At 46.5% G+C, this 24,674-nt stretch overlaps 1 protein-coding gene across 2 annotated transcripts in view; it reads right to left on the bottom strand.

Moving 5' to 3' along the window:
- Positions 1 to 5,989, bottom strand: part of MPP7 (membrane palmitoylated protein 7) — a 332,266-nt gene extending 326,277 nt beyond the window's left edge. The window contains exon 1 of one of the 2 annotated variants that reach the window (XM_040434340.1): positions 5,891 to 5,989. The gene's annotated coding sequence lies outside the window, so the exon portion shown is untranslated. Of the gene's footprint in view, positions 1 to 5,809; positions 5,862 to 5,890 lie in introns of those variants that run through there. The other variant, XM_040434341.1, reaches the window with a different exon arrangement.
- Between the last annotated feature and the right edge of the window lie 18,685 nt (positions 5,990 to 24,674).

Here is a 24,674-nt window from a genome sequence, read left to right as displayed (position 1 = left end):
CCATGTGTGAATCAGCACATGAACCCTCGGATTTCATGGGAAATCGGTTATAACTGCCTCGTATCAATGGATTATACCCTGCATAAAAAGTCTGGAATCCTGCGATGTACGCACAGCAGCAACATATACAAGTACCTGCCATACAGCTGAATACATCGCCTAAAGACTCAGATTAGACGATAATAATAGTAAAAAATAAAATAATAATAATAATAATAATAATAAAATGTGCACTTTTCAAACCAGTAAGATCTACACTTTTCCAGCACCTGCATCTGAATACTTTAGTAACTGCATGTAATTAAACATTTTGTATAGACACTGAATAATTCACTGAAATCTATAGCTCAAGCTGCTGTTCGTTCTTCTAATTTCGCTGCAGCAGCCAGGACGCGCCCCCCCCCCCCCCCCCCGAGCTGCAGCAGCCAGGACGCGCCCCCCCCCCCCCCCCCCCCCCCCCCGAGCTGCAGCAGCCAGGACGCGACCCCCCCCCCCCCCCCCCCCCCGAGCTGCAGCAGCCAGGACGCGACCCCCCCTGAGCTGCAGCAGCCAGGACGCGACCCCCCCTGAGCTGCAGCAGCCAGGACGCGACCCCCCCTGAGCTGCAGCAGCCAGGACGCGACCCCCCCTGAGCTGCAGCAGCCAGGACGCGACCCCCCCTGAGCTGCAGCAGCCAGGACGCGACCCCCCCTGAGCTGCAGCAGCCAGGACGCGACCCCCCCTGAGCTGCAGCAGCCAGGACGCGCCCCCCCAAGCTGCAGCAGCCAGGACGCGCCCCCCCAAGCTGCAGAAGCCAGGACGCGCCCCCCCCCCCCCAAGCTGCAGCAGCCAGGACGCGCACTCCGAGATACAAGCTTAGCATAAATTTAGCAGAGCAATTAAACAAAATGAATGGGGAGATCTCTGGATCCATGTGAGGTGCAGGGCTGGTTCTAGCTTTGTTAGAAAGAAACTGCCATGTATTATATGATGTCTGATTTGACTTTTTCACAATAATCATGGCCGCCTCAAGAGGATGTGCCATACACATTAGGCCTCATGCACACGACCGTGGTGTGTTTTGCGGTTCGCAAATAGCGGATCTGCAAAACACGGATGGCGTCCGCAAAGGGGGACAAGAATAGGACATGTTATATTTTTTTAGCGGGGCCACGGAACGGAGCAACGGATACGGACAGCTCACGGAGTGCTGTCCACATCTTTTGCGGCCCCATTGAAGTGAATGGGTCCGCATCCGAGCCGCCAAAACGGCGGCTCGGATGCGGACCCAAACAACGGTCGTGTGCTGTCGTTTGCAGCAGGTTGGGTAACAATCTACTGACTAGGGGCGTGCCCTGATTCTCCCCAAGTGCAGATGTCAGAGGAAGAATAATGAAGCACATTGGATTTCAACATGCCCAATCCTTAGTCAGACAAGAAACATCACCAGAGGTGTCTGGTAAAGGTTCACCAACCCCCACAAACACATACCAGCTGAGGGCACATATGTATGAGGGGAGGCACAGCTGTCAACTGAACAAGTCGCAGAACCACCGTTAATGGTGTGAACATAAATTTACCGATGACTACAGATAACAAGGGTTAAAGGAGACCAGACAAGAAACACTAAAAAGTATGAATAGAATTTAAAAAATTTAGTCTCAAATCCTATATTTCTGCAAATATAAAAAGTGATATTAGAAATATAAGAGAATGGATCAATAGCAGCCAATAATTAGTAGATGCCCTTATAGCCCCGTGCCACTGACAGAAAAGACCAGCAGGTGCCAACCCCACCCACAAAGCATACAGACAACAGTACAAGCGCCTCTCTCTCCACAGACCTATAGAAATATAGATACGGTACAAGCGCCTCTCTCTCCACAGACGTATAGAAATGTAGAGACGGTACAAGCGCCTCTCTCTCTCCACAGACGTATAGAAATATAGATACGGTACAAGCGCCTCTCTCTCTCCACAGACGTATAGAAATGTAGAGACGGTACAAGCGCCTCTCTCTCCAGACCTATAGAAATGTAGAGACAGTACAAGCGCCTCTCTCTCCAGACCTATAGAAATGTAGAGACAGTACAAGCGCCTCTCTCTCCAGACATATAGAAATGTAGAGACAGTACAAGCGCCTCTCTCTCCACAGACCTATAGAAATGTAGAGACAGTACAAGCGCCTCTCTCTCCACAGACCTATAGAAATGTAGAGACAGTACAAGCGCCTCTCTCTCCACAGACGTATAAATATGTAGAGACAGTACAAGCGCCTCTCTCTCCACAGACCTATAGAAATGTAGAGACAGTACAAGCGCCTCTCTCTGCGCCTCTCTCTCCACAGACGTATAAATATGTAGAGACAGTACAAGCGCCTCTCTCTCCACAGACCTATAGAAATGTAGACAGTACAAGCGCCTCTCTCTCCACAGACGTATAAATATGTAGAGACAGTACAAGCGCCTCTCTCTCCAGACATATAGAAATGTAGAGACGGTACAAGCGCCGCTCTCTCCACAGACGTATAGAAATGTAGAGAAATATCCACAGCAGGAACAAGTGCCGCTCACCGGAGGATGTATGTCTGCCACTTACGGTGTATGTACAGACCTTATCAGGTACACACACCAGTGACTGGAATAACAGAAATACCCTACACTTAAAACGGGCTGTCTGACTTCAGCAAATAGCATTTATCACGTAGATAAAGTGAATACAAGGCACTTACTAATGTATTGTGACTGTCCATATTGCTTCCTTTGTTGGCTGGATTCATTTTCCCATCATATTATACACTGCTCGTTTCCATGGTTACAACCACCCTGCAATCCAGCAGTGGTGGAAGTGCTTGCAGACTATAGGAGAAAGCACCGGTCTATGTGCAGTCCCACAGTCCTGGCCAATCACAATACATTATGTAACTAAGGCTACTTTCACACTGGCGTTATTACTGGATCTATCATGATTCAGCAAAAACGCTTCCGTTACTGATAATACAACCGTCTGCATCCGTTATGAACGGATCCGGTTGTATTATCTTTAACATTGCCAAGACGGATCCGTCATGAACACCAGTGAAAGTCAACGGGGGACGGATCAGTTTTCTATTGTGGCAGAGAAAACAGATCCGTCTTGCTCCGCATCCCAGGACGGAAAGCAAACTACTACATGCTGCGGTTTGCTCTCCGGTCTGGGAACGCAATTAAACAGAATCAAATGCATTTTGGAGGATTCCATTCTGTTCTGTTCAGTTTTGTCCCCATTGACGATGAATGGTGACAAAACTGAAGCGTTTTTTTCCGGTATTGAGCCCCTATGACGGATCTCAATACCGGAAAACTTAGACGCTAGTGTGAAAGTAGCCTAAGTGCCTTATATTAACTTTCTCTACATGATAAATGCCATTTGCTGAAGTGAGACGACCCCTTTAATACCCGGCTTATTAGTGCCAATTCACAGAAATGCCAAGTAGTCACTAACAACACAAAGAGATGCCCAGCGGTGAGTACTGAAAATACTACATAAGGCCAGCAAGTCACTTACAAAATACACACACCCAGCAGGCATGTCTGCCAGTCACTGGAGATACCTAGAATGCCCATCACATAGGCATACCAGTCACGGGCAATGTGCAGAAATGCCAATCACAGGCTCCAGTCACTAACATTATAGAGAAACGCTCCAGTCACAGATCTGTACGTCAGTGACCGCGTGCGACTTACATGTGACAGTACACAGACACGCTCCAGTCACAGATCTGTACGTCAGTGACCACGTGCGACTTACATGTGACAGTACATAGACACGCACCAGTCACAGATCTGTACGTCAGTGACCGCATGCGACTTACATGTGACAGTACACAGACACGCTCCAGTCATTAACATCCAGGACCCACAGGCCACGGTTACTGGTACAGGCCACACAGGGTCATGTAACTGGATCATTGGAAATGACGTGTTACATAGCGACATGTAAGACAACAACTGCATAGAACGGTGCGAGCAGAGATTTCCTATACTGCCCCAATGGGTATTGGAGAGAAGACATAAGATGTCATACATGTGACCATACCATATGTACACTAACAGACTAAAAATATCACATAGTAATACCACACACATGTAATAATGTATTAACTGTAGTACACACATAGTAAAACATCACATGTAATATCATGTACCTGACACGTATGAAATAACACTGCCTTTTGAATACCATTAAATATATTCCACCACGTATGTAATAATACTGCAAATAAAATTGTAGTACACACAACACATCACATATGTAACTATAAAACGCTCATGTAGCAGCATCCAAAGTACATAATAATACTGCCTCGAACATTATAAACAGAATACTACATACAACACCACACGCATAATATATGATCTATAACACTACATAACACATATGTAATATCCATAATCCTGCGGTAGTAATAATCCCGCTACACATGTAAAAAAAAATCCAAAGACATTTAATGCTGTACATAGTCCTATATTAGTAGTAACACACAGATTATATAATCTAGTAGTAGTAATAAGACTACATATAAAATAATACCTCACATGTAATACAGGACCTTGCATTAGTAATAACACTACATGTAAAATAGTACACAGTATATATGTAATAACTCCACACGCATAACATACATCCCCCCCAGCACACACGTCACATACACCCCCCCCAGCACACATGTCACATACATCCCCCCCAGCACACGTCACATACATCCCCCCCAGCACACATGTCACATACATCCCCCCCAGCACACATGTCACATACATCCCCCCCAGCACACATGTCACATACATCCCCCCCAGCACACGTCACATACATCCCCCCCAGCACACATGTCACATACATCCCCCCCAGCACACATGTCACATACATCCCCCCAGCACACGTCACATACATCCCCCCAGCACACGTCACATACATCCCCCCCAGCACACGTCACATACATCCCCCCCAGCACACATGTCACATACATCCCCCCCAGCACACATGTCACATACATTCCCCCCAGCACACATGTCACATACATCCCCCCCAGCACACATGTCACATACATCCCCCCAGCACACATGTCACATACATCCCCCCCAGCACACATGTCACATACATCCCCCCCAGCACACATGTCACATACATCCCCCCCAGCACACATGTCACATACATCCCCCCCAGCACACATGTCACATACATCCCCCCCCCCAGCACACATGTCACATACATCCCCCCCCAGCACACATGTCACATACATCCCCCCAGCACACATGTCACATACATCCCCCCAGCACACATGTCACATACATCCCCCCCAGCACACATGTCACATACATCCCCCCAGCACACATGTCACATACATCCCCCCAGCACACATGTCACATACATCCCCCCCAGCACACATGTCACATACATCCCCCCCAGCACACATGTCACATACATCCCCCCCAGCACACATGTCACATACATCCCCCCCAGCACACATGTCACATACATCCCCCCCAGCACACATGTCACATACATCCCCCCCAGCACACATGTCACATACATCCCCCCCAGCACACATGTCACATACACCCCAGCACACATGTCACATCTATCCCCCCCCCTCAGCACACACACAGCAGTACAGGGGGCAGCACACACACAGCCGTCATTGTGCACACAGTAAACAATGCACACTATCACCAGGCACCGTCTATGCAAATCGTGCCCCGGTGCAGGAGGAGGAGGAGGGTGACACATGTGCCGCTCCACTAACAATCTGCTGACATGCAGTGAACATGATCCTCCTGCCCTGATCTCTCACCTCCATCCCCGGGGCCAGAGACCTGTCACCGCCTGGGGCGCCCCGCCTCCCGCACACAGCCTCCCCCCAGCAGTCACTTACCGGAGCACCGAGTCCGCCGAGCGCCGGGAGCACAACACAATCCCGGATCCCACAGCGCAGAGAGCGGGCGGCACCAGAACACCCTGCGTCACTCCCTCCTCGCCTGATAGCCACGCCCACCTCACGAGCGGCTCCGCCCACATCTGCTGCCGAGCTCTGGGCACGCCCACATACCCTACAAACCTCCTCAGACGGTGTGACGTCACCGTCCCAGCAGCGCGCGGATGCCTCAGGTGCGTCCTGCTGTCTGCGGCCGTTGTAGTGGATGCGGGATGGGTGCGTGAAGCCAACGGCGCCCTGTTCTGGAGAACATTCTGCGGCTACATTCACTTTCCTCAGACATTAGCAAACTCATTGACCCAGGAACCACCATGGCGGGAGTTTCTGAAGACTGAGGCCGCGTTCACACTGCATAATGTTGAACTGTAAAATATGGAGTCGACTTCAAGAGAAATTGGGGGGAGATTTATAAAAACTGGGGTAAAGCAGAACTGGCTTAGTTGCCCTGGCTCAGGAGGCAGTTGAAGGATGAAACTGAGCATGTGCGACCATGTCAGTGAGCAGGGCAAACGTTAAAACCAAGGCCGTCTTTAACGCGGGGCAAAAGGGGCAGCAGCGTCTTGAGCCCCGCTGGCCACTGGTGACGTGGGCGGCGGAAGGGCACAGGGAGATAAGCGCTCATCTCTGTAGTCATCTGTATCGCCGTGCGGGGGGGGGGGCAGAGGCGTCTCCGTTCCTCTGATAGGCTGCAGGCGCTGGGCAGCTGTACAGCGCGGGACACAGGCCGGAGAAGGCCCGCATCACTGCCAGCCTGATGGGGGTAAGTTTAAGTGTTTATTTTTTATATGCTACTACTGGCACATGATTGGGGGCATCTACTGAGGCCACAAAGAAGGGGTATTTTATTTGGGGTCTTTGTATAGGGGTATTTTATACTGGGGCACATTGAGGTGGGTACTATGGGCTTATCAATGGGGGGCACTAAAAAGGGGTATTTTATACTTGCAAATTATGGGGGACACAGCATCTACTGGGGTATTTTATACTGGTACATTATGGGGGTACTAGGCAGAAGGGGTAGAGGAGCACTATATAGGGGTATTTTATACTGGCATCTTATGGGGGCATTAAAAGGGGGTATTTTTTGCACTGGCACATTATAAGGAGAATTATTACTACAGGGGGTCTATGGGGAACATGATTACTATGGGAGCATTATGACTTCTGGGGCACAGTGGGGACATGTTGGGGGCACTGTAGGAGCACTATTATTAGCTCTAACAAAGAATTATTCCTATTGGTGGGACTTTTGGGAGCACTATTACTGTGGGGGCACTTTGGCACAGTATCAGCTTACCACAATTATTTTTGGGGGACGTTATGTTTACACTATTAGTGTCAGGGGCACTATTTTAGGGCACTGTGTGCCAATAATTATTGAAGGGCACTATCTGTGTGGTACTTTTATTATCAGGGGGTTTATCTGTTTCTGCAGTCTGAAAGGAGAAGATGAGGAAAGAGAACATCTACATCAAAGAGACGTCACTGGATGTAGGGATCGACTGATTATCGGTTTTACCTATATTATCGGCCGATATTGAGGATTTTGAACGTTATCGGTATCGGCATCTATTTTGCCGATATTCCGATAACGTATTGGGAACACAGAACGCGCTGCTCTCAGCTCTCTCTGTGTTCCCTCCGCAGCACAGGGGAGAAGGAAGCAGTGTCTCCTCCCCCTGTGCTGCTGCTGCCACCAATGAGAGGAGAGAAGGGGCTGTGGCCACCGCTCCACCAATGAAGATGAGTCTTTTCATTAATTCATATACATTGACTATAATGGGGGCGGAGCTCTGGCGCAGCACGGCAAAAGGCCGCCGGACTAAAAGTACTGCATGTCTGACTTTTTAGTCCGGCGGCCTCTCACCGAGAACTGCCGTGCTGCGCAGGAGCTCCGCCCCGTCCCCATTATAGTCAATGGGGACGGAGCAGCGGCACAGTGAAATAGCGGCAGAACGGATCCGACAGGGTGAACAGCCTGTCAGATCCGTCCTGCCACTAGTGTGAAAGTACCCTAAGGGATACTATAGTCACCAGAACCACAACAGCTAAACGTAGTAGTTCTGGTGCTAATAGCATGTCTCTGCAAGCCTTTTAATGTAAACACTGCCTTTTCAGAAAGAACACCTCTAGTGGCCACTCGTCATTATTAAAGTTTACTTCTCTACGAGGTGTGTGTGTTGTGGTGGAGGGCGTGATTGCATGCTAGGGTGTGGGAAGGCGGGATCCAGGGGGCCCAAGTAAATTCTTGCCCAGGCTCCAATCAATATTAATGACGGCCCTGGTTAAAACAAACAGCAGGTGGCGCTATACAGATACATTTTATTGAATAACTCAGTGGCTACAATAAATTTTTAAGTACATACAATTGCAAAAATATTCAGATCCAAGTGCTGGTTTGGAAGCCATAGAATATTTTTAGTGGGATGACCCCTTTAACTGCAGTGACATGCTATTTTTGCAGCGTGTTTGAAAAAAAAGTGAAAATAAAAAACTATGAACTGTGATGCATGTTTTCCATTAAGCAGTGTTGAAGCATATTTTTGTATGTAAGGCTATTTTCACACCAGTGTTTTGGCTGGATGCGGCAGGGTTTAGCAGAAACACTTCTGTTACTGATAATACAACCATGTGCATCTATTATGAACGGATCCAGTTGTATTATCTTTAACCCCCTTAGGGACGCATGACGTACCGGTTCGGCATGTTTCCCGAGTCCTTAAGGACCCATGACGTACCGGTACGTCATGGGTTTAAACCGCGATTGCGGCGGGGGTTAATCGGAACAGGATGCCCGCTGAAATCATTCAGCAGGCATCCTGTCAAAACGACATCATGTCAATTCAGACCTGCGGTTTGCGGCGGCGTTGCCATCAGATCCCCATGCGGCGGTGGGGGGGAGACCCGATGGCATGGAAGGCAGCGCGATGTCTAAGGCCCCTTTCACACGGGCGAGTATTCCGCGCGGATGCGATGCGTGAGGTGAACGCATTGCACCCGCACTGAATACCGACCCATTCATTTCTATGGGGCTGTTCACATGAGCGGTGATTTTCACGCATCACTTGTGCGTTGCGTGAAAATCGCAGCATGCTCTATATTCTGTGTTTTTCACGCAACGCAGGCCCCATAGAAGTGAATGGGGTTGCGTGAAAATCGCAAGCATCCACAATCAAGTGTGGATGCGGTGCGATTTTCACGCATGGTTGCTAGGTGACAGTCTATTCACTGTACTATTTTCCCTTATAACATGGTTATAAGGGAAAATGATTAGCATTCTGAATACAGAATGCTTAGTAGGTGATCAATTGAGGGTTAAAAAAAATTTTTTAAATTAACTCACCTTCTCCTCTTGTTCGCGTAGTTCCCGGTCTCTTCTTTACTTCTTTAATGATGAACTACCGGCTAGGACCTGTGGTGACGTCAGATCACATGCTCCAATCACATGGTCCATCACCACGGTGATGGACCATGTGATTGGAGCATGTGATCTGACGTCACCAAAGGTCCTTTAGCCCACAGCTCATCATTAAAGAAGTAAAGAAGAGACTGGGAACTACGCGAACAAGAGGAGAAGGTGAGTAAATTTTTTAAAAAATTTTTTTAAGAAGCTGTATGAGTATTACAGTATTACTCATACAGCCAATGCATTCCAATACAGAAGTATTGGAATGCATTGTAAAGGAATATACCCCCCAAAGTTCAAGTCCCGAAGTGGGACAAAAAATAGTGAAAAATAAAGTTTTCCCTCAAAAAAATTAAGTTTCAAGTAAAAATAAACAAACGTCATTTTCCCCAAATAAAGTTAAAAAAATATCACATGATCTAACCTGTCAGATGAATGTTGTAAGTAACAAAAAATAAAAACGGTGCCAAAACAGCTATTTCTTATCTTGCATCACAAAAAGTGTAATATAGAGCAACCAAAAATCACATGTACCCTAAACTAGTACCAACAAAACTGCCACCCTATCCCGTAGTTTCTAAAATGGGGACACTTTTTTGGAGTTTCTACTCTAGGGGTGCATCAGGGGGGCTTCAAATGGGACATAGTTTAAAAAAAAAAACAGTCCAGCAAAATCTGCCTTCCAAAAACCGTATGGCATTCCTTTCCTTCTGCGCCCTGCCGTGTGCCCGTACAGCAGTTTACGACCACATATGGGGTGTTTCTGTAAACTACAGAATCAGGGCCATAAATATTGAGTTTGGTTTGGCTGTTAACCCTTGCTTTGTAACTGGAAAAAAAATATTAAAATGGAAAATCTGCCAAAAAAGTGAAATTTTGAAATTGTATCTCTATTTTCCATTAATTCTTGTGGAACACCTAAAGGGTTAACAAAGTTTGTAAAATCAGTTTTGAATACCTTGACGGGTGTAGTTTATAGAATGGGGTCATTTTTGGGTGGTTTCTATTATGTAAGCCTCGCAAAGTGACTTCAGACCTGAACTGGTCCCTAAAAATTGGGGTTTTGAAAATTTCTTAAAAATTTCAAGATTTGCTTCTAAACTTCTAAGCCTTGTAACATCCCCAAAAAATAAAATATCATTCCCAAAATGATCCAAACATGAAGTAGACATATGGGAAATGTAAAGTAATAACTATTTTTGGAGGTATTACTATGTATTATAGAAGTAGAGAAATATAGAGAATTATAAATTATGTATCACCCGTTGGTGATATGAGACATCAGCGCTGGCAGACAAACAGCTAATCCCATTCAAATCTGCTCAATGGGTTGGTGTCGGCCTAAAAACGAGAGGTTAGGCTATGCTAAAATGAGTGTGTATTGTCTTGATTAGAAATAAAGCGGTGAAAGCAGGCAGAAGAATAATTGTGTATATACTTGATCGGAAATCAAGCGGTGAAAGCAAGCGTTAAAAACAATAATAGTGCGGTCCGTACTTTGTACTTAATCCAATGTAATCCCCTAGTTGGTTATGTAACGCTCTTCTCAATTCTTTTCTGTATTCTTTTTGCGGTTGTGTCTTTTACATCGAGGCGTCCTCCTTGCTCACCTACTAGCAACAGCGTGGCCCCGGCCGGAAGCACGCGCAGTGCGAGGGAGCTTGTGATTCAGTTGTCCGGGAAACCACTTTCGGTGACGTCACCGTTGAGAGTACAGGAGCCTCCGTAGGACAAAAAAACTACCTATGCGTTTCAGAGCCTGTCGGGCTCCTTCGTCAGGACGAAGGAGCCCGACAGGCTCTGAAACGCGTAGGTAGTTTATTGTACTACGGAGGCTTCTGTACTCTCAACGGTGACGTCACCGAAAGTGGTTTCCCGGACAACTGAATCACCGCTTGATTTCCGATCAAGTATATACACAATTATTCTTCTGCCTGCTTTCACCGCTTGATTTCTAATCAAGACAATACACACTCATCTTAGCATAGCCCACCTTTCCAGACTAACCTCTCTTTTTTAGGCCGACACCAACCCATTGGGCAGATTTGAATGGGATTAGCTGTTTAGTTTGTCTGCCAGCGCTGATGTCTCATATCACCCACGGGTGATAGATTATTTATATATACTTACTGTAGGAGGACAACAGCTCCTTGTTAGACACTGAGCGGCGGAATCTTCCCTCACAGGTAGACTGACACATCTAAACAATAGGAGCGCAGGGGGATCCCTCCCTTTTGACTTAAATATAGAGAATTATTATTTTTTACTTCATTTTACCAGTGTCATGAAGTACAATATGTGACGAAAAAACAATCTCAGAATGGCCTGGGTAAGTCAAAGCGTTTTAAAGTTATCAGCACTTAAAGTGACACTGGTCAGATTTGCAAAAAATGGCCAAGTCCTTAAAGGGTTTCTACCACCACATTTTGACCTAATTAGCTGTCTGACACTAGCGATCTGCTAGTGTCTGCTGTACCTAACCATGCTATTGTAATTCCTTTCTCTGCAGCGGTTAGCCTAAAAAACTTAGTTTTATTGGTATGCAAATGAGCCTCTAAGTGCTATGGGGGCGTCTTTTCAGCACCTAGAGGCTCCGTCCACTCACCATTACTGCCGTCCAGCGTGCTCAAGCCCGCCCCTCTCCTCTAGATTGACAGCCTACTCGCGCCTGTGCTTCTGTATTCGGCGCAGGCGCAGTGACTGTTGGACTGCGCCGTAATCGGCGCAGGCGCAGTGAAGATGCCGACGCAGGGAGACAGTCACTGCGCCTGTGCCGAAAACAGAAGCGCAGGCGCGAGTTGGCGGTCAATCTAGAGGAGAGGGGCGGGCTGGAGCGCGCTGGGCGGCAGAAATGGTGAGTGGACGGTGCTGAAAAGACGCTCCCATAGCACCTAGAGGCTCATTTGCATACCAATAAAGTTTTTTAGGGTAACCACTGCAGAGAAAGGAATTCCAATAGCATGGTTAGGTAGAGCAGACACTAGCAGATCGCTAGTGTCTGACAGCTAATAAGGTCAAAATGTGGTCGTAGAAACCCTTTAAGGTGAAATAGGGCTGAGTCTTTAAGGGGTTAACATACCAAGGCGAATCTGTCATGAACGCCAGTGAAAGTCAATGGAGGACAGATCCGTTTTCTATTGTGTCATGATGGATCCGTCTTGTTCCTCATCCCAGGACAAAAAGCAAACTACAACATGCTGCGGTTTGCTCTCCGGTATGGGAACGGAATGCATTTTGGAGCATTCCGTTCTGTTCAGTTACGTTTTGTCCCCATTGACAATGAAAAGGGACAAAATGGCAGCGTTTTACTACGGTACTGAGACCCTATTACTGATCTCAATACCGGAAAATGTTAACGCTAGTGTGAAAGTAGCCCTAAATGGGTGTTTTACACACAGAAATACTTTGTGTATAACAGAAAATCTGCTGGTGTAAGATGGTGTATCCTCTGGACACCCCCACTGATCAGCTGTCTGGTGTGTAGCGCCATTGACTGAAGTCGGATCCAGAGGTGCACAGCACCATCAGCATTGTAGTGGAGGGAGCTCACTGCTACAGCGTTACTGGCTTCCGTGGGAGCAGCGCTGCAGTGATGGCGGGGGTGAAGGTTGACTGATCCCCGCCAATCAACTAGTGGTTGCCTAGGCCATTACTTTAGTAAGGGTACTTTCACACTAGCGTTTTTCTTTTCTGGTGTGGAGTTCCATCAATACCAGAAAAAAACTGATCAGTTTTATCCTAATGCATTCTGAATTGAGAGCAATCCGTTCAGGATGCATCAGTTCAGTCCCACTTGCGTTTTTTGGCTGGAGAAAATACCGCAGCATGCTGCAGTTTTCTCTCCGGCCAAAAATCCTGAACACTTGCCGGATCCGGCATTAATTTCCATTGAAATGTATTAGTGCCGGATCCTGCATTAAGTGTTCTGGCAAAACGAGTCCGATTTAAAAATGCAAAAATAGATTAATACCAGATCCGTTTTTCCGGATGACACCGGAGAGACGGATCCAGTATTTCAATGCATTTGTCAGACGGATCAGTCTGACAAATGCCATCCGTTTGCGTCAGGATTGCCGGATCCGGCAAGCAGTTCCGGCGATGGAACTACCTGCCGCAAGTGTGAAAGTACCCTAAGGCTGGACAACCCCTTTAATAATTTTGCCACATCTCAGAAGATCCGAGCAGTAGGAAAGTAAATCTATGACCGGTTGCTGGTGTAGATTTTTGTTGTATTTCATTTTCGTGCAGGGAATGTATGGGGCGGGCTTACAAGCTGAGCACACTCCATATGCAGCAGGTTCCGCCTTTTTAATACAACTGACACCCAGGCACATGGACCAGGATTGGCGTTAACTCCAATCCAGGTAATTTAACCCCTCAGATGCTGCGGTCAATAACGGCCGAGACATCTAAACAGTTAAACCAGGAATGCTCAACCTGTGGCCCTCCAGCTGTTGTAAAACTACAACTCCCACAATGCCCTTCTGTAGGATAATAGCTGTAGGCTGTCAGGGAATAATGGGAGTTGTAGTTTTGCAACAGCTGGAGGGCCGCAGGTTGAGCATGCCTGAGTTAAACAAAGTAATTGGGCTCACTCTGTCCTCCAGTCAGAGCCCCCGCCGAGAAATCACAAGGCTCCAATCTGTTTCTATGACAACATAGGGTCTTGTGAAGGCTCATAGGCCTTTCATAGTAAGCTGCCTGTAAAGCTGTGCCTGTGGCTGGTCTTGACAGACAGCCAGTAAAAATCCCATAGACTACAGTAGTATTTAATTGTAGTCTACGGTTCAAGCGATCAGAAGATTAAATGTTCAGTTCCCCTGAGAGGATGAAAATATTACTTAAAAAAAAAAAAAAAGTTGGATATTGCCACCTTTGAAAATGTCTGAACTATTAAAATATAAAAATATTTCTCGTGCACGGTAAATGCCATAACATTAAAAAAATAAACCTGTTTGGGCTCTCATTTAGCAAACTGGATTGGTCTTTATTTTGGAGTAAATTGCGACTTTTCTGTTTTCATCGTGAGACAAAAATTATCAATGGTCCCAAAAAATTATCAATTGCACTACACTTCTGACCTGCCGGAGCGGTGACAGGGGGAGATAAGGCAGAACGTGATTGTTTGCCTGTGTTAAATTGCTGTGTGCTACTTTCATGAATTTGGCTCTCGTACCTCAGAGGCCAGACACGAGCAGTTGAATGCGATAAACGTGCAAAGTGTGTCAGTGTGAGATTCCGTTCTGACCTCTGTTACTTAGACAGGATTGTACAGCATTAGGGCTCGTACACCCAACCATGGTTTTGGTCCGCATCCAATCTGCATTTTTTGCGGATTGATGCCATTCATTTCAGTGAGGCCGCAAAGATGCGGACAGCATACCGTGTTCTGTCCCCATCCATATCTTTGTTCCGCAACACCGCGTTACCAAAATAGAACATGTCCTATTCTTGTATGTTTTGCGAACACGGATAGGACAGTTCTAACAGAGTGTAGGACGTTCCACTCTAAAAATATGGAACACACGTGGCTGGTATCTGTGTTTTACCGATCTGCAATTTGCGGGCTGCAAAATCTGTTAAGGTTGTATGCATGAGGCCTTAACTCGCCTTAATACACTTGTTCGCGCAGCCCGGCTTCTCTTCTTTGAGGAAAAAGACCTGTGGTGATGTCACTGAGCTCATCACATGATCCATCACCATGGTGATGGATCATGTGATGAGCGCAGTGACGTCACCACAGGTCCTTTTCCTCCTGGACAGCAAAGAAGAAGACAGAAGAGAAGCCGGGCTGCGCGAACAAGTGGATGAGGTGAGTTAAATTTTATTTAAATTTTTTTAACCCCTCCAGCCCTATTTTACTAAGTATTCTGTATTAAGAATGCTATTATTTCCCCTTATAGCCATGTTATAAGGGAAAATAATAATGATCGGGTCCCCATCCCGATCATCTCCTAGCAACCATGCGTGAAAATTGCACCGCATCCGCACTTGCTTGCGGATGCTTGCTATTTTCATGCAGCCCCATTCACTTCTATGGGGCCTGCGTTGCGTGAAAAACGCACAATATAGAGCAGGCTGCGATTTTCACACAACGCACAAGTGATGCGTGAAAATCACTGCTCATCTGCACAGCCCCATAGAAATGAATGGGTCTGGATTCAGTGCGGGTGCAATGCGTTCACCTCATGCATTGGACCCACGCGGAAATCTCGCCCGTGTGAAAGAGGTTTAAGCGATGTTATGTGGAGCATACCTGGGTTGAGAGGAGGTGGGTGCAAAACAGGCTGTTTATGCAACACGCCAGACCTGCAGGGTATATATAGCGGCAGTGAGGTTACGGTATGGGCAATCGAGGGTTACTCACTTTTCTGAGGAGAACCCTGGGCAGGCATGCGGCAGTGAATGAGAGGCAGACACTAGTTCCTCTGGGGCACACTCTGTATGGAGAGACCTGGCCTGATGTTGGGTGAGGTGCCCTGGATGTTGTAGGTGTTTTGAGTGCCTTAGGCAAGGTCCCTTTAAGATTCGTGACGCCAGTGCCTGTAACGGTGGCACACCGATTTATAGGAGTAGTAAATGAGTACACAGTTGGTGAACTAAACGTTGTTTTACTTGGTGGAAAAACAGTCCAACTTTGTACAGACAGTTACAGTTGATAAAGATTATGCAGTCCCTTGAACAATACTCCACAAGCAGGTTTTCTTCACAATATAGCAGGTATTAATCATGCAAGATACTTGGAGGGCAAACAGTTAATGCTTTGCAGTGCAATGCTGCTCTATCCCCTTCAGCTATTCTAGCTGGCTGGATCCCAAGGCCCGGATGCCTAATTGCTGGCTTTAATCCTTGGTATATAAATCCTTCCTCCAGTATAGACCCTTGCTCTTTATTTTATAGATCCTCTGCCCCTCAGGTTACTTATCTGACTGGTATTATCCTTGCTTGGTAGGGAAGCTGCAGGTTTCTCCCAGGAGGTTCTGTCCTACTACTGGGGTATCTCCACTGAGCTATTCCTAGCCTCAGGAGCTTCAGGTTGACTAAGTGACTCCTCTAGTCCCCTGGAATACACTAACTCTCCCCTGTCTGGGCCTACCTATATATAACTAGGGCTCTCTAGCTCCCTCTAACGCATGGGAGGCTAAACTGCACCCTGACAGGCCTGATACCCAGATAACACAGGGAAATACAACACATGGCAGTAAATGCAATAAACACATTAACCCTTGTGTAGTGCCCACCTTTACCTAGTGGGACACTACATTAAGACAGTGGCGGATCCAGAGCCTGGTCTCAGGAGGGGAAATTCCAGATTGTTTTGTGGCGGCGGACAGAAAACAATGTGGTGCTTATAGAACAGACTATTTTATTTAACCCACCGTACAGCTCTAACCTTATTTAAAACTAGTCACATTTGTCTTTCCAAATTTACGGATTTTAAAAATTACAAATAGTTGACATTTAACCACATATAACTTTATTATTTAACAGTTTTGGAGACATTTGGGGCATCTGTGGGGATGACACTGTTATGGGCATCAGTGGATGACTCTGCTATGGGGGGGAGGAAAGAGAAGAACTTGTGGAGCGGCCAGGGGGTGTACTGGAGCCAGCCAGCCCCCCCTTCACACAGTATTTATTAACCCCTTTCAGCAGTCTCCCAAGGGGTTAATAAATACTGTGAATGGGGGACTGCTGAAAGGGGTTAATAACTACTGTGAAGGGCCTTTCACAATAGTTATTAACCCCTCTCAGCAGTTCCCCATTCACAATAGTTATTAACCCCTTTCAGCAATCCCGGGCAGCACAGACCAGTTAGTAATACCTAATTTCCCCCCTACCCTAGTTATTACAGTCAGTTCCCCTCTACTCCCCCATGATCAAACTTCTACCGGGCCCTTTCAGTTTTAGCAATCCCCATTCCCCGGCCACAGCAAAGTCCTCAGTCTCAGACCAAGTTGACAGTGACACTACCTCAGCGCAGCTACGAGAGTCCTGAGACTGAGTCTGTTCCTCCTGCTCGGAGCTGCTCCTTCTTTCCACTTCCCGCCGGGTCTCGCGCCTGCAAACCAGAATTGACTGGTCTGGCGCAAATCTGCAGGCAGCGTGTGACGTCAGTGCGCTCTGTACAGTGACTTGTTTCGGATGATCGGATCATGTGATCCGTTTTGCGGACAAGAATAGGCATTTCTACACGGGCGGCTTCCGTGTTTTGCAGATCCGCAATTTGTGGACCGCAAAAAATGGAACGGTCGTGTGCATGAAGCCTAAGTAAGAGAAGGAAAATCGGCCTGTTAACTACCCTTACAGCCGTGAGAATTGCAAAGCTGAGTAATCTACTGACACTTCAGGGACCCCTGCCTTAGAGCATTTTCACCCGTTTTTTCAGTGAGTTTTTTGTCTTTATGTGTATGGAATGTGCCACTTAAATTTTGTTGGTAACTTTCTTTTGCACCTGGTAGCTTCTGTGTCACATGGTCTGATGTGGGTGCAGCTTCTGTGTCACATGGTCTGTTGTGGGTGCAGCTTCTGTGTCACATGGTCTGTTGTGGGTGCAGCTTCTGTGTCACATGGTCTGATGTGGGTGCAGCTTCTGTGTCACGTGGTCTGTTGTGGGTGCAGCTTCTGTGTCACGTGGTCTGTTGTGGGTGCGGCTTCTGTGTCACATGGTCTGTTGTGGGTGCGACTCACTGCTTTATCCTACCTCACAGTGCATTGGTGATACCACTATGGAGGCATGTGAGAGTCTGGCTGTGAGTTGGTTTCTAGCACTGATTCAGATCCTGTTCACACACCACAGGCAGTTGAGTGGTAGGACCCCATGCGTGCTGAGACACCGTGACGTGGTGCATGAGGGGCTCCGATATGTTCCTGACTGGAAGATATTGTCAAAGTTCTCAGCTTTTAACATCGGCGTGAGGGATTAGCTAGTATTGTCAGTTACGTATCATTTTGGTGCATATCTTGCAGTGAATTGTGACCCCTGCCTTGCACCTCAAAAGTTATCTCCACCAAGGGCACCCCATGTAACACCAGACAGAAGCTCCAAAGCCAGGGAGTTCCTCGAAGGGAACAGATGACCCCTTCCCATCATGCCATGACCCAGGAGAGCAACAGAGAGAGAACCGCTACTGTGAGTATCTACTACCCCTGTTATGGCTACAACCACTCCTATCCTCTGCGTTCTCCCCTGCGGGTCACTGGAAAACCACATGGGTTGCATGTCGGAGCCCTCACAACCAGAAAGGAAGCATTTCTGGGCACTAGGGAAATCTTAGTTTTTGTTTTTTTTCAGCTCCTGGCTTACCCTTAGAGGATGCAGACCACACCTTTTGAACCGCAGATCTAGATGCATTGTACTGTACATGGGGGCCTGTGATCGTAGCGCCTGTGGTTATGGGGCAGGCATCTGTGAAGTGGCTAGTAGCTGTTGGTAGTCTGCACCCATGAAGACATATATTGTAAGAAATTTACAGAAGTTGATTGATTTTTTTATTAGATGCAGTGGAGCAAAAAAATTTAGAAATGTCTGCCCGGGTGATATTGCCTTTAAGCAGCCATGATATATTCTGTAAAGTGGTTTCATGGAGGAGTTTAGATATCGGCAGTCATACACAGGATCTTACTAAACGGATCCCAATCCCTGCGGCACATAAAACACCTCTTTGTCAGTGTGAATAATCATTGACTGAATTCCAGTCTGGGTTTTTACATTACTCCTGAACTAATTATGTAATTAGCAGCATAAGCTGTAAAGTGAACAGTGACGAATGACCTCGCCGTCTCCTTGCTTCAGGCTCGCCAACTAAGTTTATTGAGTCTATTTCTTTAAAGGTCAGGCTGTCTTTCCTACCTGAAAGTAGGTCCCTCTCATGGACTCCCCTTTGTTTTAATTAAGTAACTTATTAAATGCTGCTCAGTCATGAGATTCAGAGTTTGCACCAACTCAAAATATAGGCATTTTTATTGCACGTTTGTGTCCCTCTGGTTTCATACAAATGTGGGAGAAGAAAAATCGGGGCATGTTCTGTTATGGAGGTTATCATTTCTAGAAGCATTACTCCTGGGGGAGGATATGTTGTCTCAAAAAGTCACCCGTCATTTAGTGTGCCATGGGGGGGCAGACAAGGGTATTGCATCGCTCACCCAGTTGTTGCCAGGTGGCCCACCCCTGCTGAGTCATTCTTGCCTGTCAGTAGTCTCTTTTCAGGCTGCTAGGCGTCCTCCTCTGTCCCATAGGACAGACATGCTCCCCGGTTCTTAAGGGGCCTGCTCACAGAGCAAGGGAGAGGCGTCTAAGCAAAATGTTTCTATAACTTGCTAGAGCAACTACAGATTGTCCTGCAAAAAAATAATCCCCCACACACATACACACCTCTGTAGACATCACTATAAAAAAGTTATGGGGTTCAGAATATGGCGATAAAAAGAGCAAAAATACATTTGCAATTTTTTTTTCAGTATTAAAACACAATAAAAACTATACCGTATTTTTCGCCCTATAAGACGTACCTGCCCATAAGATGCACCTAGGTTTTAGAGAAGGAAAATAAGAAAAAAAATATTTTGAACCAAAGGTGTGTTAAAATAATATTGACACATTATAGGGGGATCTGCTGCTGACACCCTCTTATTAGGAGTGAGGTCACTTTATTAGGGGGGCGTCACTTTACTGGGGGGGGGGGGGGCACTTTGCCCTGACTGTGGTGCAGACAGAAGGCCATGGTGAAAGGAGGACAAGTTTTCAGGTTCTGAATGTCAATTCACTGACATGCAGATTTATTGGCATACCTAAAACAGAAAATCATACCTAAAACACTATAGGCGCAGGCAGTGTGACGGAGACGAGAGGCGGAGCAGGCATGTGTGACACTGAAGTCTGCCCCGCCCCTCTTTCTGCCTGCTCCTGCGCTGCGCTCCAACTTTCCTTCTCCTTCCTCCTCCATAGCATCACTTCGGGTCGGCTGGTCCCTACACCTAGCGGCTGGTCCCCAGCACGGACAGCCCGCAGAGCAGACCAGCCCCTGCATCACCAAATGCAGCCCGGCCGGTCCCAGCCTAGGAACACCCGCAGCGCGTCCGGCTCCTACCAAGCACCACAAGCGAGGCCGGATCGCAGGGGCCGTTTGATCGTATTGCAGCACAGCAGGTTCAGTGACTTCACAAGCGCCGGACATGCTTTTTTCCCCCTATATTCACCCCATAAGATGCACTAACTCCCCCCCTCCCATTTTGGGGGAGGGGAGTGCGTCTTATAGGGCGAAAAATACGGTAAATGCGGTATCGTAATTGTACTGACCCAGAGAATGAAGGGCACAGATCAGTTTTACTGCATAGGAAACGCCTTAGAGTTTGTCTGTAAAACTAGAGTGACCTGTAAAAATTATGGCGGAATTGCACATTTTTTCTAATTTCACCCCTTTTGGAATTTTCTTCCTGCTTCTCACTACATTGTATGCAATATTATGTGGTGCCATTAGAAAGTATCATTTATCTCTCAAAAAAGCAAGCCCTCATACGGCTATGTGAACGAAAAAATAAAAAAGTTATGGCTACGGAAAGGCAGGGAGGAAAAATAAAAATGCAAAAACAATCTTCACTTCTTTTGCTTCTGTATAACATTTCAGTAATACTCTTCCATAGAGCACTGAAATAAATGAAGTTAGTTTGTAAATTAATGATACCAACATCTTCTGACATTCTGTGGCCTTTGTACATTTTTTTTGCATTCCTGCTTTCTTACATTTCGTACATTCCTGCCAATTTTCTTTTTCAAAATGGCAATTAAAGATAACAATGGAATTTTTAATACTTTAAGTTCACATTGGCGTTGTGGTGGCTGTCCCCTTTTGTTTGCGATCTGTCTCCTGACACTGGTGAAACATGTTGGGATATTACAGCTACAAATTGTTGTATATCCTTCAGTCTGTGTACCACATCTTTTGACTTGCACTCTTCTGACCGCGTGGCAGCGTACTTGCTTGGGTGGAGACCCCAATACCTGTCCTCTTCCCCTCCTTGCAACCATGTTCACTCCACCACCAGCTGGATTGTGTGAATTTTATTTACCCACAGTGAAATGTGATTATTTTTTATACTATTTACTGTTTGGAATACTGAATATTATATGTATCAAACGTTATATTTAAAGTTACAGTTTAGGTTCTTTTTCTGTCATTGCCACTTCTGTTTTTGAACAACCTTCTATCTATTTCAATGACATGATTTGTTCACTATTCTATTTTTAGCCATTATTCTTATTATATTATAAGGATACGCTTCATGCCTATTTCTGCCGCTGAACAAAACACTTATACTTTCACACAATTTCATTTCATTTACTACAGAATGGTGTAACTAGCAAATTTTTTAAATCACTTCATTTAAAAAAGAATCTGCCTGCATCCATCTGAAAAAAGCTGTAAAGTCATGGCCACTAGGGGTCTTACTTCCACCTAAGTTGTAGTCCACTGCCTATTGTCAGGAAAGATCCGTCCCTGGTAACAGAGACTCAGAAGATGGCTGAGAGGAAGTGTGTGTGTGTGTTTGTGGGCAGGGGGGTGTCAGAGCTAGCTAAGATCCTGAGCCTGATTAAAAAAAACTGCTTCTACACAGCTTGTGAACATCACAGGAGCCTCCTGCTTTTTTGTAAGTGTAATTTATCCTTTATTATCTTTTCTGTGAGCTCCAGAGCTGAAAACAAACATAGTGGGAAGTAAAGGAAAGCATATCATAGCAGAACAGTGCTTCTGAGTGAAATGCATCTAGCTGTGCAGCTGAAACAGTGAATAATATGGCTGAAAAAAACATTAAGTTTGATATTTTTCCAGACTTTTTTTTATTGAATTCAAAGGCTTTTAACGGAAACTTGTCAGGAATATATTTTGTTAGAATTTCTAAATCCCTTAAAGCGAACCTGTCACCATGATTTTGCGCATAGAGCTGGGGACATGGGCTGCTAGATGGCCGCTAGCTCATCTGCAGTACCCAGGTCCCATAGCTCTCCGCGCTTTTATTGTGTTAAAAAACAGTTTTGAGTGATATGCAAATTACGTGATATGAGTCCTGTAGCCGGAGATGAGTCAAGCGTCAAGGAGCCCAGCACCGCCCCGCGTCCTCCGAATCTCCTCCTTGCCGGCTGACGTCACAGAGCTGGAGCGCCGAAATCTCGCGATGCGCGAGCTGGCACATGCGTAGTTCGTTCCCTGTGCTGATGCCAGCACAGGGAATGAACATGATGCCGACACTGCGCATGTAAAGGAAAGCATATCATAGATGGCCGCTAGCTCATCTGCAGTACCCAGGTCCCATAGCTCTCCGCGCTTTTATTGTGTTAAAAAACAGTTTTGAGTGATATGCAAATTACGTGATATGAGTCCTGTAGCCGGAGATGAGTCAAGCGTCAAGGAGCCCAGCACCGCCCCGCGTCCTCCGAATCTCCTCCTTGCCGGCTGACGTCACAGAGCTGGAGCGCCGAAATCTCGCGATGCGCGAGCTGGCGCATGCGTAGTTCGTTCCCTGTGCTGATGCCAGCACAGGGAATGAACATGATGCCGACACTGCGCATGCGCTAGCTCGCGCATCGCGAGATTTCGGCGCTCCAGCTCTGTAACGTCAGCCGGCAAGGAGGAGAATCGGAGGACGCGGGGCGGTGCTGGGCTCCTTGACGCTTGACTCATCTCCGGCTACAGGACTCATATCAGCTAATTTGCATATCACTCAAAACTGTTTTTTAACACAATAAAAGCGCAGAGAGCTATGGGACCTGGGTACTGCAGATGAGCTAGCGGCCATCTAGCAGCCCATGTCCCCAGCTCTATGCGCAAAATCATGGTGACAGGTTCGCTTTAAGCTGTACAAACGGTAGTAGAGAGAGGTCATTAGCGTCTTTATTTAAATAAAGGATTATTACGGGGAGATTATGTATGTCTCAAGCAAAAATCTTCTCCATCTCGATCTGTACTCAGGATAGGTCAGTAATATCCAAATGGTGGGGGTCCGAAACTCTACACCCCCACCAATCAGCTCTGCTCCCTTTCACTTCTATCGAAGATAAGCTGCAGTAACCCAGCACAAGAGGCTACAGGGAATAGCTGATCACTGGGGGTGTAGAGTGTTGGCCCCCCACCGACTGGATATTAATGACATATGCTGAGGATAGGTTAAAATGCTACATGCAACATTTTTTTGTCCGGCTGAAAGTCGGCATATATGCCTGAAAGCGGACGGGTTACCGCCAGATCCCATTACAGTGAATGGGGATCCGGCAATGCACGGTGGTATCCGGCTATGCCGGATACGGTGAACTCTGACGTAGCCGCTTCAAAGTGCAAATGTGAACCCAGCCTTATGCTTCAGCATACCAAGACATTTTAGACAATTGTATGCTTCCAAGTTTGTGGGAACAGTTTGGGGAAAGCCCTTTTCTGTTCCATCATATCTGTGCCCCAGTGCACAAAGCAAGGTCCATAAAGGCATGGTGGGGTGAGTTTGGTCCACACAGAGCCCTGACCTCACCCCTATCCAACACCTTTTAGTATGAACTAGAACAGAGATTGCGAGCCAGACCCTCTCATCCAACATCAGTGTCTGATCTCACAAATGTTCTTCTGGATGAATGGGGAAAAATCCACACACACAAACGCTCACTCCAAAATCTTGTAGAAAGCCGTCCCAAAAGAGTGGAAGATGTCTTACTTGCAAAGAGGGAACCAACTCCACATTAATTCATATAGATTTAAAATGTGATGTCATAAAATATCCTGTAAGTATGATGTTTAGGTGTCCCAATACTTCTTCTATCAAAAAGGATTCCTGTGTATATTAATACTGTACAATATGTTCAGTTTCATGCCTTAAAGGGGCTTTCGGGAGTTTAAGAAATAAGCCTAATCACATTTTACCTGAACTAATACCTCATATTATATAAAAGGCACGATAAGTGGTTATGCTACGAGAATTAAAAAGTTCTTTACAGATTACATGCAGGGATTGTATCTGTGTAAGGTACTGTCATGTCCTGCTCGGACGGTGTGCGGAGATCTGTCAGATTGGCAGCACGTGTCTAACCTTTTGTTTGTTTTGGAATCATGCTGGATCCACCTTCCTTCAGGTGCTCTGGGTGGGCTCATTGGCTTAAATTGCCTTCACTCCCAGAGGGCCGTGCGGGTTATAGAATTCAGTCTGGCCTTGGATTCAAGGAAGGAAGGATTGTCTGTTCCAGCTCAAATAAGTTTGGTTTTTGTTTGTGTTGTTTGCGGTCTAGGCTATTTGTGTGTCTTCTGCCCCTTCTCCCCTTTCACCATCTCAGGGATTCTA

The sequence above is a fragment of the Bufo bufo genome, chromosome 5 (assembly GCF_905171765.1).
Source record: "Bufo bufo chromosome 5, aBufBuf1.1, whole genome shotgun sequence".
Lineage (NCBI taxonomy): Eukaryota > Metazoa > Chordata > Amphibia > Anura > Bufonidae > Bufo > Bufo bufo.
The sequence above is the reverse complement of the archived record's forward strand: the minus strand, read 5'-3'. Positions and strand labels throughout refer to the sequence as shown.